General features: G+C 48.3%; 1 protein-coding gene and 1 long non-coding RNA gene across 14 annotated transcripts in view; one reads left to right on the top strand and one right to left on the bottom strand.

Annotated features, from left to right (window-relative positions):
* The window catches only part of RALGPS1 (Ral GEF with PH domain and SH3 binding motif 1), a 295,268-nt gene that overhangs the window by 192,053 nt on the left and 86,595 nt on the right, over positions 1–16,620 (top strand). The gene's annotated exons all lie outside the window — the stretch shown is intronic.
* On the bottom strand, positions 209–14,780 carry LOC112677228 (uncharacterized). 3 transcript variants are annotated; one of them, XR_003146934.3, is made up of 7 exons: positions 14,660–14,780; positions 13,207–13,301; positions 9,885–10,052; positions 7,563–7,666; positions 7,239–7,424; positions 6,676–6,891; positions 209–1,373 (listed from the first exon to the last, which is right to left on the bottom strand). It is a non-coding gene; the product is annotated as an uncharacterized LOC112677228 (long non-coding RNA). The 3 variants fall into 3 exon arrangements; XR_003146936.3 differs by having other exon boundaries at positions 7,563–7,661; XR_003146935.3 differs by lacking the exon at positions 6,676–6,891 and having other exon boundaries at positions 1,200–1,373.

The following is a 16,620-nucleotide window of genomic DNA, read 5'->3' as shown; positions in this document are numbered from 1 at the left end:
AGCTGAATCCTTCTTGAGCAGCACCCTTGCCAGCCTGGAAGTTGGCATACTTCATCCTTTTCCCCTTCCTCCTCTCTCTTGCTATCTCTCCTCTCTAGGATGTGTTTCTTGAGAACCTGCTCACAGCTGACAGCAGGAAGCCAAAGTTGCTCTCCTCACAGAGCTTGCAGTCAGGAGGGGAGGCAGACAAACACATGAGAAGTGCTGCTGGGTGCTGAGTGGGTGTCTAAGCTGGAGACTGGGTTAAGTCTGGGCAGGGCAGTCAGAGCACGCTCCCTGGGGTTATGGGGTTTCAGCTGAAATCCAAAGGATGGGTAAGAACTAGCAGGTGTGAGCTGGAGAGATGATGATCTGGGTAGCAGCAGTAGTGCATTAAGGGCCGTGTGGCAGATTGCTTTTTTGAAGATGACCCCAACAACATCTCCTAGTCCAAAATGAGACCTTGACACTCCTTCCATTAAGAGGTAGGGTTTAGGGACACCTGGGTGGCTCAGTGGTTCAGTGTCTGCCTTCAGCTCATGTCATGATCCCAGGGTCCTTGGATCAAGTCCCACATTGGGCTCCCCATAGGGAGCCTTGCTTCTCCCTCTGCCTATGTCTGTGCCTTTCTCTCTGTTTCTCTCATGAATAAGTAAATAAAATCTTTAAAAAAAAATAAGAGGTAGAGTCTATGTCTCCTCCCTTTGAATCTGGGTGGCTTTGTGACTTACAACCAATAGAATGCAATGGAAATGACACTACCTGATATACAAAGCTGGGTGAGAACAGGCAGGGCACCTCTGCCTTGTTCAGTGGGACACTGTCTTTTGGAGCCCTGAGCCAGGCTTGACCCTGAGAAGTCCAACTACCCGCAGGCTGCCATGAAGGGGCCATGTGTAGCATAGGTCATAGCTGACAGCCAGCATCCACCCCCAGATGTGTGAGGAAAGATGGCTCTCTCAGTGATTCCAGCCCCCAGCGGTGAGTCAGCTTCAGCTACAGTCTTCCTGCTGAGGCCCCAGGCATCAGGAAGAGAAATGAGCCACTGTACCATTCTGTAGCTGAATCTTTGACCCACAGAATCCACGAGGATAGGAAAATGATCGTCTAGACTGCTAAGTTTTGATGGTAATTTGTTACACAACAGCAATAGCTGGAGCAGTTATAGGGAGTTCTTCCCAGGAGTATGTTTGAGGAGAGAGTAGGGAGGGGCATGGAGGAAGACGAGGCCTTGTCAGAGGTGGGACTTGATCCAAGGACAGTGGGAAGCCACTGAAAGGTTTTGAGCAACTTGCTTTTATTTCTGAAAGGCACCATTAGTTGCTGAGTAGAGGCTGAGTTGGCGAAAACCGTAGACAAGGCATCTGGAGCTGTGGGTGACGGTTGCAGCCATCCTGGTGAGAGAGGCAGTTGGAGGCAATGAGACCCACTGGGTCAGGGAGAGTTCTCAGGACTCACCCTCCTTTGGGAACAGGTGCAGCCCAAGTCCCTAAATACTAGAGTAGGGGATCCCTGGGTGGCTCACGGGGATCCCTGGGTGGCTCAGCGGTTTGGCACCTGCCTTTGGCCCAGGGCGTGATCCTGGAGTCCCGGGATCGAGTCCCATGTCGGGCTCCCTGCATGGAGCCCGCTTCTCCCTCTGCCTGTGTCTCTGCCTCTCTCTCTCTGTGTATGTGTGTGTCTATCATGAATAAATAAATCTTTAAAAAAATTACTAGAGTAAATTTGCTTTCACAATTCAAAATTCCTAGGATCCCATCAAGTGGGAGAGGAATGGCAGGACAGCCTTGCCCTGTCTGTGTTTGCACGTCCCAAGCCCCTGAGGTGGCCTTGAAGTCAAGGATGCTGCTGGAGAGCTTGAGCTGTGCAGTCAAAATCTGGTTCTACCACTCAGTAGCTCTAAGCTTCACTGTCCTCATCTGTAAAATGAAGATGTCACAAGGATTTACCCCATAGGGCTGCTGAGAATAGTAAATAAGATGCAACATGTTAAGTGTAATGCACAGTGGCTAGTACCCAGTACATACTCAGTATTGGCTCTAGTAATTTCCATTGCCTCCTTCCTTGGGCCATGAGTTCCCTGAGCACTGGCACAGGTGTAGGCATGGGCCACACAGAGCTCTTCTTCTTTACATCCTGGTACAGTGGGGTGGCTGGCTGGGGAGGATGAGGAGATGTGGCTCAGAGTTTTACAGGCCTGGGCTCAGATCCCATATCTGTCTCTAACCTGGGCAACATTCTTATTCTCTTGCAAACTTTGTTTCCTCACTTAAAAAGAAAAAAATAAAAAAGGAATGATGTTACTCAGTCATCTCATAAGCTGAGGTTGGTGTGAGAGGACTCTCAGGACCCTCACGGTGACAGGGCTGAGTGAGATGATGCCCCTAAAGCACTAGCACAATGCCTGGCATTAAGCCATCAGCAGTTACTCGGGAAACAGGGCTGCTGCTCTTCCCTGCTCCCAAAGGCCTCTCCAGTCTTGCTCGTTGGGCCCCTAACTTCAGCTCTGAATCCCCACGACCTCCTGGAGGAACACCATTCCCATAATTCCAGCTGCCTGTTGGACCAAAGTGTCATGTGACTAAAGCACATGAGGAGCAGGGAATCTCCCTTTCTCTCTCTACATTTTTTATCAGAAAGAAAAATGTGTGAGGTTTACATGGTGGCAAAAATACAAAGAATCTTAATTATGTCCTACAATTTGTTTAAATGATTTCATGTGCTTTCATGTCTTATCACCTTCCTGACAGCTACAGTTTTTTTCTGTTGGGAATGTTGGGTTGTTGTACTGATATACTGCATGTGGTAGGAGTACATGGCAAGCATGTGTTATAAAAGGGGGACTTGGACCTCCCCGTGTTTTGCAAACTCAGTGTCTTACCAGCATTTCAAGCCTAACAGATCCCAAATTGATGTTCCCCCTTCAGCAGTTTTTACATCTCTTTCCATCATCTTTTGGCCTACACTGTTTCTGATGCGAAGTCAGCTCTCTTCCTTATTACTGCTCCTTTGTACATAGTGAGTATCTTCCCCTCTGACCTCTTCTAAGATTTCTCTCTATCTTTGGTTTTTAGCAGTTGGACAGTGGTGTGAATAGGTGTAAGTTTCTTTGCATTGATTCTGTGTGGAGTTCACTGAACTTCTTGGATCTTTGAGTTGATTTGTCTCACTAAATTTGGGATTGTGTGAGGCAATTTGGGGCCATGGTTTCTTCTAATGGTTCTTCAATGCCATTCTCTCTCCTCTCCCTTTCTGGAACTCCATTTATACACCTGTGTTGTCCCAGAGGTCACTGAAGCTCCCTCCCTTCTTCCCTTCCTTTCCTTTCTCTTTCCTTTTCCTTTCTGTGCTTCAGTTGGATCATTTCTATTACTTGTCTTCAAGTATTCTGACCTTTTCTTTTTAAAAAATTATTTATTTATTTATTTATTTATTTATTTATTTATTTATTTATTCATGAAAGACAGAGAGAGAGAGAGAGAGATTGAGAGAGAAAAGCACAGAGACACAGGCAGAGAAAGAAGCAGGCTTCATGCAGGGAGCCCGACATGGGACTCAATCCCGGGTCGGTCCCCAGGATCGTGCCCAGGACCAAAGGTGGTGCTAAACCGCTGAGCCACCCGGGATGCCCGTGACCTTTTCTTCTACAGTATGCAATCTGCTGTTAATTTCATCCTAAGTATATTTTATATTAGGTACTGTATTTATTGGGTCTAGAATTTCCCCTGGGTTTATTTTTATAGGACCCATTTCTCTTCTGAGATTCTCTATCCACTCATTCATTCTATCTTTCATTTCCTGAAAATCTTGTGCATATTTTATAATAACCATTTTAAAGCTCTTGTTGACTAATTCAACATCTGACTCATCAGTAGATCTGTTTTATTGACTATTATTTTTCTTGAGCCTGGGTCACATATTCCTGCTTCTTCATATATCTATCATTTTTAAATTGTATACTGGACATTTTGGATAATATATTGAAAAGACTTTATATTTTATTGCCTTCCTCTAAAGAATGTTGTGTTTTGTTCTGGCAGGCAGTTAAATTGCTGACATACCCCCTTGATCTTGTGAAGGTTTGGTGTTTAGGTTTTGTTCAAGTAGATTTATTTTGGTTTTGTCTATAGTCCTAGGGTATAACTCTTCCTAGTAAGGTATGGCTTTTCCAGGATGAAATCAGAAACCTTAAATGTTTGCTAAGTTCCTTTAGCTTGACAAGACTTGAACTCCAATCTCTTATCTTCTGAACTCCCTGCTTCCCAGCTACTGCTTTCTTTTGGGCTCTGTGGGGTCTCTCTCTCTCTCTCTCTCTCTCTCTCTCTCTCTCTTCCCCCTCTCCCTCTCCCTGCATGTATACAATTTAGGGATTAACTAAGGATTTGAAGGGAATTTGTACAGTAATTTGGGAGCTCCCCCTTCGATGGCTATCTCCCTTCTGGCATATTCCCTTTCAGTTGCCATACTCAGTGCCCAACTTCTTTATCTTCTTCCCAGGCAGTAATACTGCTGCATTCTGTTTCAGTTCTATTCTTCTGTTTATCACCATGAACTGGGAAGTGCCTTTATATGTTTCCCATCTTTTCAAAAACCTTGTCTCCTCCAGTATCTGTTGCTTTGGGTTGTTCTCAAAAGCTTTCAAGCAGTTATTTTGTATATTGTCCCGAGTCTATCATTGTTACTGACCAGAGAGTTAGTTCAGTACAATTTACTTTTCCATGTTGGTAACTGGAACTCCCCACATCCCAGCTGAATCTGTCTTCTCCCCCAAACCTCCTGTACTCCCGCTGCTGTCAGCACCCTCGATAAACCTAGCCAGCTGGTTGGTAGCTCTTACTTCAGTTCTCTGCCCTTCCTGCTCTTGGTCATAGTCTTTTGGGAAATATCAGCCCCAAGAATGCATGTCTTGATTCAGCTCAGTACACCCACCTTGGGCACTAGAGGAAATGTGTTGTCCCTGCAAGCCTTGTTAGAGCATCTACTATAGCATGTATGGCTAATTGTGATATACTAGGCATCAAGCTCAACATTTTACAGGCATTGTTTTTTTTTTCTCCTCTCACAACCTACGAAAGAAGTATTGCCATTTTGTTCTACTAACAAGAAGACTGAGGCTTAGCAAAGTAAAATTCCTTGCATTTGGCCACTGGGTAGAAAGTAACGGGACTGGGATTAAGACCCACATCAAAGTGAGCAGAAACACAGTTGTCCTGCAAACAAGTAACATCTCTTTAATTCTAAGACATTTTTTCTTGTTTTAAGATCTCTGAAATCAGGAGGCATCTTGAAGTTAACAGCATGTCAGGAGCTAACGGGCAGCACTTTTTCCCATTTTACTAGAACATGACACATTTAATAGTTGATGACTTCTCAGATTCAAGGTCAAGGAATTATGGCATTGTTAGTGATGGGGCTTCAGTGAGGTTGACCCAAGCTTGAAGGACAAAGAAGCACGTCCCCTCCTCTCCTGGTCAGTCACTTTTGGAAAGGTCCAAGGGAGTGTCCAAGCATTATGAAACCCGTGGAACTGCCCCAAGCCTCCCTCCTCCAGATTTAATGCAACAGCTGCCTCTAAGCTGAGATCCAGCCAACTGGTCCCTTCCTCTCCTGAAGGTGCTGTCGTCAGGTCCTGTGACTTGCCGCCCTATGTCTATCAGGGACACAATGTGTTCCCTGACCCTAGTAAGAAGTTTGGAGACTCATATTTGTGGGGAGGTTTTTAAAGCAGTGCTACTGGTTATCCTGGACTGCCCAGTGTCACACAGGATGTCCCAGCACATGGAAAGCCCTTTGAGGACACTGTGTCTGTTAAATGCTTGCCAAACAAGTATATCCAAATGTCAGCACAGGTTACATGTTCAGTTACAAAGTAGCTTTGAGAACCTATTGGTGGCTCATGCATGACCCATTTAATTCCTACTTTTCAACCCACCTGCAAGGAACAAAGTCAGGGCAGCCCTTCTGTTCAAGCCTGGACATCACCTAACAGTCAAATACATTTGCTGTTCAGTCAATAAACCCTTATTAAGCTCCATCTGAGCCCCAGAGTTTGGGCTCCAGGTCAATTTGCCCAAAGCCAATTTGCTAAGATGTTTAGTTGACTGGTTTTCATTTTGTCTTTATAACAGTATTTTAAGGAATGTTTGATTGGCCTCATCTGCCCTCTTAACTGCAGCTGATGCAGAGGCTCGTCCCCAAGAGAGGAGACTGAGAAGCAGAGGGAAGAGAGATTTAATTTTAGTTTGCTGGCTTTCTTTGTATTGTCATAACAAAAACTTCACAGAAATTTTCCAGAGCTGTTTAAAATCATCCCATCCTATATAAACATTTTTAAAAAATATTTTATTTATTTATTTGGGAGAGAGAGAGCGCAATTGAGTAGGGGGAGAAGCAGAGGGAGAGAGAAAAGCAGACTCCCTGCTGAGCAGGGAGCCTGACATGGGACTTGATCCCAGGACCCTGATATTATGACCTGAGCCAAAGGCAGACACTTAACCAACTAAGCTACCCAGGCACCCCACATATATAAAAATCTTAAAAATTGCTTTTTTGGAACACTGTGTCAGACGGGATCTTTGTCCCAGACAGGAGATGAGAAACTGAGGGCAGTTTTATGGTCAGTGGGGGAAGACCACAGCCCCCTTATAGATACCTGCTGCAGTTCTCCTCCCAAGGAACAGCTGAGCTGTTGCTCACCTTGCTTATCATTCCTGGGCCCGAAGAAGGCAACTGAACAGATAATTGAGGGCTTCTGGCAAGAGACTGACAGGCTGAGCTTCCCACGCCTGAGGCCAGGATGGGGACACTGGTCAGGGGTGCTGGTGCTGCAGTGGGCAGTGTTATCAGAGAGGCCTGAGGGCAAGCCTGGGCCTGTCTTGTCCTGGCCTCTGTCCGGAGCATCTCACTAGAGGACTAGCACACAGAAAAACATGATAAATGTCTGTAGGAATGCTAGCCTTAAAAATGCACTCGCCCTGTGTCACATCCAGGGTTTCTGACTCAGGATCTTGGGGCTGAGGGCAGCAAGAGTGAAATTTAGGAGTCTGGCTAGAAGAAGGGAAAGGAGACCCAAGATAAGAAAGACAACCTCCCTGACTTCGTGAGGCTGCGCCTAGACCTCTGAGGGCTACCCCAGGCCCACCCCAAGCTGATTCTGGGGGTTCCCTATAACTCCTACTTCACTGATCTGGCTCTCAGCCCTGCCCTCTCCCCTTCCCACTGGTCCATGTGCCAAGCAGATGCAGGAAGAAAGGCAGTACCTGTGCTGAGTATTCAGGGCCATCTTGCTAGGTGTGGGTGGGGCAGCAGAGGGACATCTGCTCGTATTCTCCATGCAGGTGGATGATGGTGCTGTTCGCAGTATCAGCCCCTCTCTTCTGCATGGCAGAGCCAGGTCCCAAAGCGCTTTGGCATTTGTTATCTCCCAACTTAGCTTCATAGCAGGCCTGAGAGTGGGGAGGGCAGCAGTTATTCCCTTTTGTAGATAAGAAAAATGAGACTGTGACAATGTTATGGTCACTCTTACTATCATCATGTATTATATGTTCACTGTGTGCCAGGCGCTGTGCTGGTCATCGCCTTACCTTGCCAAACTTCCCAGCATCTATAAAAGCCAGGGCTCCAAGCACAGATCCAGGATGACTTCTGCCTGCCTGAGGCACTTTGCCTTCATGAGCTCCTTCCTGTACTAAAAAATATTAAAAGTCATCTTCTATGGCTGCGTTGGTGTAAAGACAAATATGTTAATATTGAATATTAAGGCATTTTCTGCCCTAAAATTTCACATTTTGTTCTCATTTTAAAAGAAGTTAGAACATTTTTGTGAGCCCCCAAAAGTATTGTGAGCCCTATACCCTGTGCCTAATGGATAACTTGGCCCTGACTGTAAGTCCACACTCCCTGACCCACAAATCCAGAATCCAAAAGCTCTAGAAAAAGCAAGCTTTTTTTCAAAAGATTGGCTCAAAATTGATTTGGTGGCAAAATCCAACTTGAATTGCCATGAGGTTCTGTGTGGTCTTTGAACCACTGAACCACCCCTATGTTTAGGGAACTGCACTGACACCACGACGGGGTTAGAGGATGTGCATCCTGTGTAACACATCACATGCTGACATTGTCTCTCCCTGGGGTCCCTGTTCTCCTTTCCTGGAGCATGAATTCCTTGAGGACAGGACCGTGTTGTGTCCCTCTCGTGAGTGCAGATATTAATCATTTTTCCATAAATCCACCATTTTCCTTTCTTAGAGAACCCACAGGGAGCTGCCATTCACAGATTTATAGCTGGGGTCCAAGCCCAGTGCAAGCCTGTGGTTATGATGAGCCAGCCCCTGGCAGGTCTGTGGAGCTGCTCCCCCATAAAGAGATATGGGGGTGTGTGTGCATGTGGGTCCCTGAAGAACAAGTGGGAGACAAGTTTAGGGGAAGGAATAATGGAGACAACGCTGGTCAACTACTCATGGGTCGCAGGTTCTGTGCCAACTGTTAACATCAATTTATTCCCACAACAGCTCTATGTGGTAAGAACCATCACTGTCCTCCTTTTCAGGCTGAGGAAAACAAGGTTAGAGAACCTAAGTAGGCTGCCCAAGGGTGTGCAGCAAGGGAGAGATGGCACAAAGGTGCTGCTCCCCGACCCCCTGACCTCAGGCTGTGGTCATGCCTGGTGCCACCTGAATGCAGCCAGGCCCCAGAATGCAGCTCTGAACCCCAGGCCAGTGAGGGCTCTCTGCAAAGGCTGGAGGAGCTGTTTTCATGACACTCAGGGCACACCTGAGGCTCATGAGGTGCTGAGGTAGGAGACTGGGGCCAGGTGATAAGGTGCCACAGAACACAGCCAAAGGCCTACCCACCATTGCTGTGCAGGACACCCACCTAGTTATCCCACAAATGTTTATGGAGTTTCCACATGGGGCCAGAGATGAGGTCATTTGAAAGACTGATGAAACTGGTTAATGGAATAGGTAAAGATGGGGTGAGTGGGAGCGTGAAGGAGGCTACTTTGAACAGAGTGCTCAGGGAAGTTTCTGAGAGGAAGGGTCATGTGAGCCACAGGAAGGAGGCAGCCATGTGAAAGGAATAGCGCATGCAAAATCCATGGGATAGGAATGAGCTTGGCCTATTTGAGGAATAGAAAGGCCACTGTGACCAAGCAGCAGAGACAAATGGGAGAGTGGGGAGTCGGGGGCAAGTGAAGTGAGAGAAGCAGGCTAGGGTAGGTCCTGTAAGGCCCTCTAGGCCAGATGAGGCCTTGGAGTTTTATTCAGAGTGCAGTGCAGGCCTTTGAAGGCTTGCAAGCAGGAAAATATTATGCTTTGTTTTGCATTTTCTCAGTATCCCTCTTGGTGCTGGGTGGAGAATGGTCCAAGGGGGAAACAATGGAACTAAGAAGACCATTAGGAAGCTTAAGGGGCTGTCCTGGTGAGAGGCCAGGGGATGGGCACTGGGGCAGTGCCAAGGAGACAGTGACCAGTGATTGGATTCTGGATTTTGGAGGAATGTTGACAGGAACCCAGCATGACTCTAATATGGTGAGGATCAAGCTGTACTGTTTAGCACCTTGAAGATTTGCCACCTGGGAGTCCTAGAAATAGAATTCTAGGAGCAAAGTAGTGACCCACAGTTGGGATTTCCATGTAGTGTTGGGCAGTGCACATCCTGCACAGCTGTACACGATAGCCCTGACCGTAGCCAGCACTGACAGTTGGGCATTGTCCTCCAGGAGTGTGGGGGAAACAGTTGGCAGCAGGAAGCTGAAGCAAGGAGCCACCACCCCAGACACTCCCAGAAATAACTGGGGAAGTTGAGGATGAGCTGCAGTTGTGCTGAGAGAATCTATAGAACGTGCTTGAATTGCTGTTAATGTTCCACATGCTGAAGTGGACTGGAAAAGTCCAGTTACTTACCCCACCTCTTGAACTAGTTCTCATCCTTAAGGTAGCTCCTGAGCTGGATGTCAATATCCAGAGAGATGTGGAGAGCTCAGGGTCTCCTTGGGTTTGCAGGAATTGCTTTTAGTAGAGGTCCATAGGTCTGCTTGCCCCAACCTGGAAGGGGGAACTTTGCAGCAGACACTGTCAGGGAGACACAAGAACTTTGTAACTGTGACCCTGGAAAATCAGAAGGGATTTTTCCTGTATCTTCCCCAGTTTCCGACTCCCAGACCTGTCCTGGTTCTCCAACTAGTAGGTCTGGGGTGGGCCACCTCAGGGACACCCACACAGGCCCTGCAGGGAGGAAAGGCAGCAGGTATAGGTGGCTTCCTTCGGCCCCTCCAACCTCCAGACCATCCCCTGGCCTCCCTCTCACAATCCCTGGTCTGGGCCAAATAGATTCCTGCTCTGAGGCTGAAACTCTGGAGGACAGGGGTCAGGTTTCTCCTGCACTAAGTATTTCCTGGTTGCTGCCCCACATCTGCTCTTTGGCACCCTGCCTTGTGCCCAGAGACTGACCTATATGGATTCCCCCTGTCGGCTCCCTTGCCTTCTGGCTTTGGTTGGGTTTGGCCACTAGCAGATGCTGACAGGAGAGGAAAGGATGGGAAGAAAGCAAGGACAGGTATACTGCCAGCTCCCTTTCTGCACAGCCATGGCTGTCTTGGTGCAGTGGGAGTCAGCTGGGCCTGGGCTTGAGTTCCACCTTTACCTCTTATTAACCACATGGCTTCTGAAATTAATTTACCTATCCTCTCTGTGTCTGTTTCCTCATCTAAAAAGCAGGATGGATGGGGCAGCCCCGGTGGCTCAGCGGTTTAGCGCCACCTTCGGCCCAGGTTGTGATCCTGGAGTCCCAGGATGGAGTCCCGCATCGGGCTCCCTTCATGGAGCCTGCTTCTCCCTCTACCTGTGTCTCTGCCTCTCTCTGTATGTGTCTGTCATGAATAAATAAGTAAAATCTTTAAAAAATTAAAAAAAAAAACTAAGATAGCAATACCACCTTCCCAGGACAGCTTGGAGGAATAAGTGAATCCATGTGAGTGCAAATACTCTAGCACAATACTTGGTACACAGTAGGTGCTGGATAGATGCTGACTCATCTACCTGGCTCAATAGATGCTTACTAACCTTCTTTTAGTAAGTTGGAGCCCCGGTATTTTGGGTTTCCTACACATTTGGGTCTTCTGAAGATCACTAGTTATTTGTATCTCTCCAGAGAGTGTGCTATAGTTTCCCTCTTTGGTTTACATACCTGTCATTGCCTGAACCACCCCCGCAGAGCCTCACTGACAGTCCTTTAGCCAGAGGAGTGCTTCTCTGCCCTTGTCTTGTGTGCAGTCTGCACATGAAGTCAGCTTGACCAAAGAAAATCATTCCTTCAATGTGGTGGCAAGCAGGCTTATGGAAAGCGCACGTGTATACATCCAGCAATAATCTGGAACATTTATTGAACACGTACTGATCTTCACCACAACCACCCTGGGAGGCAGGTTCTATTATTATTTCACCATTTTCAGAGGCAGAAACTGAGGCCTAAGAAGTTGCTTGACTTGCCCACAGTCCCACCTGAGTAAGTCTGGCACTGGGCACCTGCCCCGTCAGCCCCCGGATTACCTACCTCTGTCACAGGGAAAACACAGTGCTCCAGGCCCTAGAGGCCGAGCCATTGTAGATAATCAAGTTACCTGGGAAGCTACAAGCCTGTTTCCTTAGTCATCCAGTGTTTAAAAGTTTTTGTCCGTTCTCATTAAGTTTTTCATACCGCCTCGCACAGACATACACATGTGTGCTAACCTCTGTAAATCCTGGTGAATCACAGTACTGACCTCTCCTTGGTGACTCAGTCATCTCCAACAGCCTAACTTTACTGCAGGCTGCAGGGTGGAGGGCGCTGTAAGCCCTGTGAGCCCCAGGCAGCTGTGTTTGTTGTTCCTTCCCTTGCTCTTCCTTCCATGGTAGCAATCACTCTCCCTTCCTGGCCTCCCCATCCCTCTCCTGGTTTGTCACTTCTCTCCAGCAGAAGTCCCAGAAATCCGATAGAACTATTTCTAAACAAGAGGAGCTGGGCACTACACTTGTCTAAAGGGCTCTCCTGTGAGTAATGTTCAAGAGACTTCAATGCCTGAACCTGATCACATCAATTTTGGGTGCTCAGAGGCTTTTGGGGCTTATGAGAGCTAGGCTCCTACAAAATAGCTGCCATCTATTACACACATTGTGTGCCTGGCATGGTGGGAGGCCTTTTACATGGATTATTTCACTGAATCGTCAAAAACATTACCTTCCAGGAGTGGTTTGATTCTGTCTTCCATTTTAGGTGATGAAGTAGTGAGCTACTCAGAGAGTAGAGTAGAGTCTACCCAGCCACATGGCCAGTGAATGGCAAAGCCAGGATCTGTATCTGGGCCTGTCTGAATCCAGAATCCACAATCATCATAGGCCCTGAGCTCTCCCACTTTCCAGTGGTGTGAGGTTGGACAGCTTAGGGAGGCACCTGATCCTCATGTCTTCATCTGAGGATAATGCTGTTTATTCCCAGAATTATTATGAAGGTTGAGACAAATGTTGTCCACTTGTCTCTTAGTAGGCACCCAGGGTTGCCTTCCTCATACTCTTGACTTAAGCACACCTCACAGCAATGGCCCTAAGCTCTAAGGGCCTCAGAATCAGTTTGCCAGGCCCCATTTCACACTTTTTGATTCTGTAGGTCTGAGGTGGGGCCTGAAAATTTGCATTTCTTTTTATTTTTATTTTTATTTTTTATTGGTGTTCAATTTACTAACATACAGAATAACCCCCAGTGCCCATCACCCATTCACTCCCACCCCCCGCCCTCCTCTCCTTCTACCACCCCTAGTTCGTTTCCCAGAGTTAGCAGTCTTTACGTTCTGTCTCCCTTTCTGATATTTCCCACACATTTCTTCTCCCTTCCCTTCTATTCCCTTTCACTATTATTTATATTCCCCAAATGAATGAGAACATATAATGTTTGTCCTTCTCCGATTGACTTACTTCACTCAGCATAAAAAATTTGCATTTCTAACGAGAAACCATGAGGACCCAGTTGTGAGAGCCATTACCAGAGATGGATGAGTTTTCCAAGAATGCAAGTCTGGGGTGGCCTAGCAGTGCCCATCACCTACCTTTGATGGCTGTTTTATGTGAGCAGATATTGGGTATGTATGGAGCAGGGAAAGTGTGGTTTGGCTTTCTGAGGCCGTTTCCTGGAAACTGGCTTGATGTTGGCCTCACCCTTTCCCTCCCCTACACCGGATGCCTGCATGTCACTGACCTGGGAAATGGAGTGTTTAAGCAGCATGGTGATGTCTGGACTCTGAAACAAGGTTCATTCGACCAGTCTCATTAACATGGTTCTCACTTGCTTTCCTGGTCAGAATAAGAAATAAAAGGCACATGAAAAAGATAAATCATCTTGGAGAAATTGCTTCTATAAATTATCTGTCTCCCCCCTCCCACCCTCAGAAAACCTGAAGCATTGACAAGGACAACCATACCTTCCTTCGCAATTGGAATTTTAGATTTATCTGTATAATGGTATGATCAGCACTCCTGCATCCCTAGTGGGCTGTAAGGATGGGGTGGGCCACATCTGGCTCCCTGGTGCCCAGCACAGTGCCTGGCACACAGCAAGGGGCACTCCATTGACATTGCTGCGGGAGAGCCTTGTGGCACAGTGGCAGGTGCCAGAGTCAGAGGAACCTGGTTTGAACCCAAGAGCCTCCTTCTAGTTGAATGGCCTTGGACAAATAACTTATGTGGGCCTTTGTTTCCCCCTTTCTAACTAGTAGAAAAATCATACCTATGTTTCAGGGCTGTCATGATAATTAAACAGTGTATAGGGTACCCCCAGTCCCTGCCACATGGTGCTTTATTTCTCCTTGGTCATCAGCCTGCTGGGCAGGCCAGGGCCTTGGTGTAAAATACTGGCTCAGGAACCACACTTTGAAGTCCAGATCCCAGCTCCCTGTGTGTTCTTTTTATTTTTATTTTTTAAGATTTTATTTATTTACTCATGAGAGACACACAGAGAGAGGCAGAGACATAGGCAGAGAGAGAAGCAGGCTCCATGCAGGAGCCGGAAGTGGGACTCACTTCCTATCCCTCCGGGATCATGCCCTGGGCCGAAGGCAGGCGCTCAACTGCTGAGCCACCCAGGCATCCCTCCCTGTGTGTTCTTGAGCAGCAATTCATGTCCTTGGTCAGCTTCAACAGTACTCATCTGTAAAGCTGGGGTAAAAAGGCATGAACAGCACTGTTTTGTGAGCAGTAAGGACACATGCTCTTGAGGCTCCACTGTGGGCCAGTCCACAGCCCGCACTGACTTTATCTCCTCCCACACGTGCAGGGGAGCAGGGACCTGTGGGGAGAGCAGCTTGGCCATGTGAAGAGGACATGGTGGGTTGGAGACATAGGAGGCCTGGGAGGCTGCCCTTCTCATGATGCACACCCCAGGCAAGAGGGGAACAGCATGACAGGGGAGTGCTCTTTGCAAAGAGCCATCCCCAGCTCCTGCGCTGGAAAGTCCCTCTCCCTGGCAGCCTTCAGAAAGGCGGATCAGTCTTCAGCTGGTTTTAATCACTCTCACGAGCTCGAGAGCGTGCTGCCTTTGCCTGCGGACGTCACCCCCTCTCTGCTACCTGCCAGGCTGGGGCTGTGTGGGGTGGGGTGCCCCCCTCCCCAGCAGGGATGAGCCCCCTTCCACCTGTCTACAAGCCTGCTGTCACCTTTTTTCTTCTGCCAGGCTTACTCTGGGCAGCCCTGGGCCTTGGCCCTCCTCCCGGGCATTGTCAGAGAAGCTTCCAACACCTCGAAATCCACCCGGGGGAGGGTCCCCTTTAACGTGGAACCCAGACAGTCCTGGTTTCTATGTGTGCAGAGCGTTTGGTAAACAGAATGCTTGAGCCTTGACTTGTTGGAAGGGGCGAATCCCAGCTGACGCCCCAGACGCTCAGCCTATTTTGGGCCTGGTCTCTCCCCTGCCGAGGTCTGTGGTCAGAGTGTTCATCTGCGCACACACCCCCACCCCTGCCCCACAACACCCACCGTGAGGGTTGAAGGACCAGGGGAGCCGATTTCATGTTCCTGTCCTGGTGGAGTGTTGGCCCTGTCAGTCCACCCGCCCACTGGCTCTGGGCTGCGCCCACTGATGCCTGGTATCCACTTAGTAAATGCTCTTGTCCCCACTCCCCCCGTGAATGCTGTGATTCAGCACACACAGAGGGGAGCTTCACTTAAGAAAGAAAGTATTCAAGGCCGCCATCCAGCTCGGGCAGGCGCCGGGAGACAGCTGCCAGTTCCTGCCTGGCTGGACTGAGAAGGCCATGCACCCTCCACACACAGAGGGGTCTCTCCTCCCTCCTTTTTTTTTTTTTTTTTTTTTAAGACCCACAGTCTCTTTTGGTTGCTGGACCAGATGCAGTTTAAACCTGTGTTCAGAATACCTCATTAATAAGCAGCAGATTAATAGTCTTCTAGAATTAAGAGAATACCACCCATACAACAAAATGTGTTCTAGATCTCGGGGTGCCTGGAGCTGTGCTAGGCTGCTCTGCCAGAGCTGGAGCAGCTTTAGGGACCCTGGGTTAGTGGCCTGTGATCCTCCCCCACCCAAGACCCCTTTTGTGTCTCTTGTTAACTCTGGGTTCTGAAAACGTCTACAAGTAATAACAGCCACCATGTTTCCTGTGAAGTTTATGGTTACTGTGTGCCAGGTACAAATGAAGCTCTTCATTATCTCAGGATATTGTGTCCTTGCCATGGGTACAGGATTAGATGATTCCAGTCTCCCTTGGGTGGATGAGGAAACTGGGTCCTGGAAGAGTCGAGTCTTGCCCAGGGTCACTTGGAGTGAAGTCTTGCCCCCAGAACTGACTCAGATCTTTGTTTCTGTACTGTTGCATTATAAATTATCTTCATGAAACATACTGCTTGCATTAAGTGAAAATAAATGCCTTACCCCGTTTATTGTTAACAAACATGTAGCTGCCCAGAGCTTCTGAACAACTGAGCGTATGTAATGATTGCTGGAACTAAACCCAGGTGATAGCTTCCTGCCCCCCAGTTCCAGGGCCCAGGCTTCTGCCCCATACCCACTCCTGTGGATCGTGGTTGAGTGCTCTGAGCAAGAGGGATATCCTAGACATGCAGCTGGTATTGTTTTGAGGTGTATCAGGTGCTCCTCCCCAAAGCCAAGAAAGGAGGCTCCGGAGAGTCCCTTTGTGAAGATTGGGTCGCCTTTGACCATGGCTGGGCATGGGACAAGTTGCTGGGCATGGGACAAGTTGCAGGACCCTCAGGCCCCCCGGAGGGTGGGAGAGGGCCCTCCCCAGAGCTGAGAGCACAGAGGCCGGCCACCCCTTTCCAATCCACTCTCCCTCTCTGGAGAAGAAAAGGAAGAGGGCAATTGACATGTAACCCCCAAAGTATGGGTCACATTGCCCATTTCTGGGCGGAGATGTGTAATGGGGTGATCTGAAGAGTCCTCAGGCTTTGAAAGGACTTGGGCCTCACCCTTTGTTCCAGTTCTCTGTGGCCCTCACGAGATGCCAGAAACTACCCCAGATGTTCCTGGGTCTGTATGTGAAGGGGACAGAAGCTGGCAGCGGGGCAGGAGCTGTGCTACCCTGTTGGCCACCCCACCATGCAGTAGGACACAGACTTCTGAGAGAAGGGATTGGGACACGTG

The sequence above is a fragment of the Canis lupus genome, chromosome 9 (genome assembly GCF_003254725.2).
Source record: "Canis lupus dingo isolate Sandy chromosome 9, ASM325472v2, whole genome shotgun sequence".
NCBI classification, from domain to species: Eukaryota; Metazoa; Chordata; class Mammalia; order Carnivora; family Canidae; genus Canis; species Canis lupus.
The sequence above is the reverse complement of the archived record's forward strand: the minus strand, read 5'-3'. Positions and strand labels throughout refer to the sequence as shown.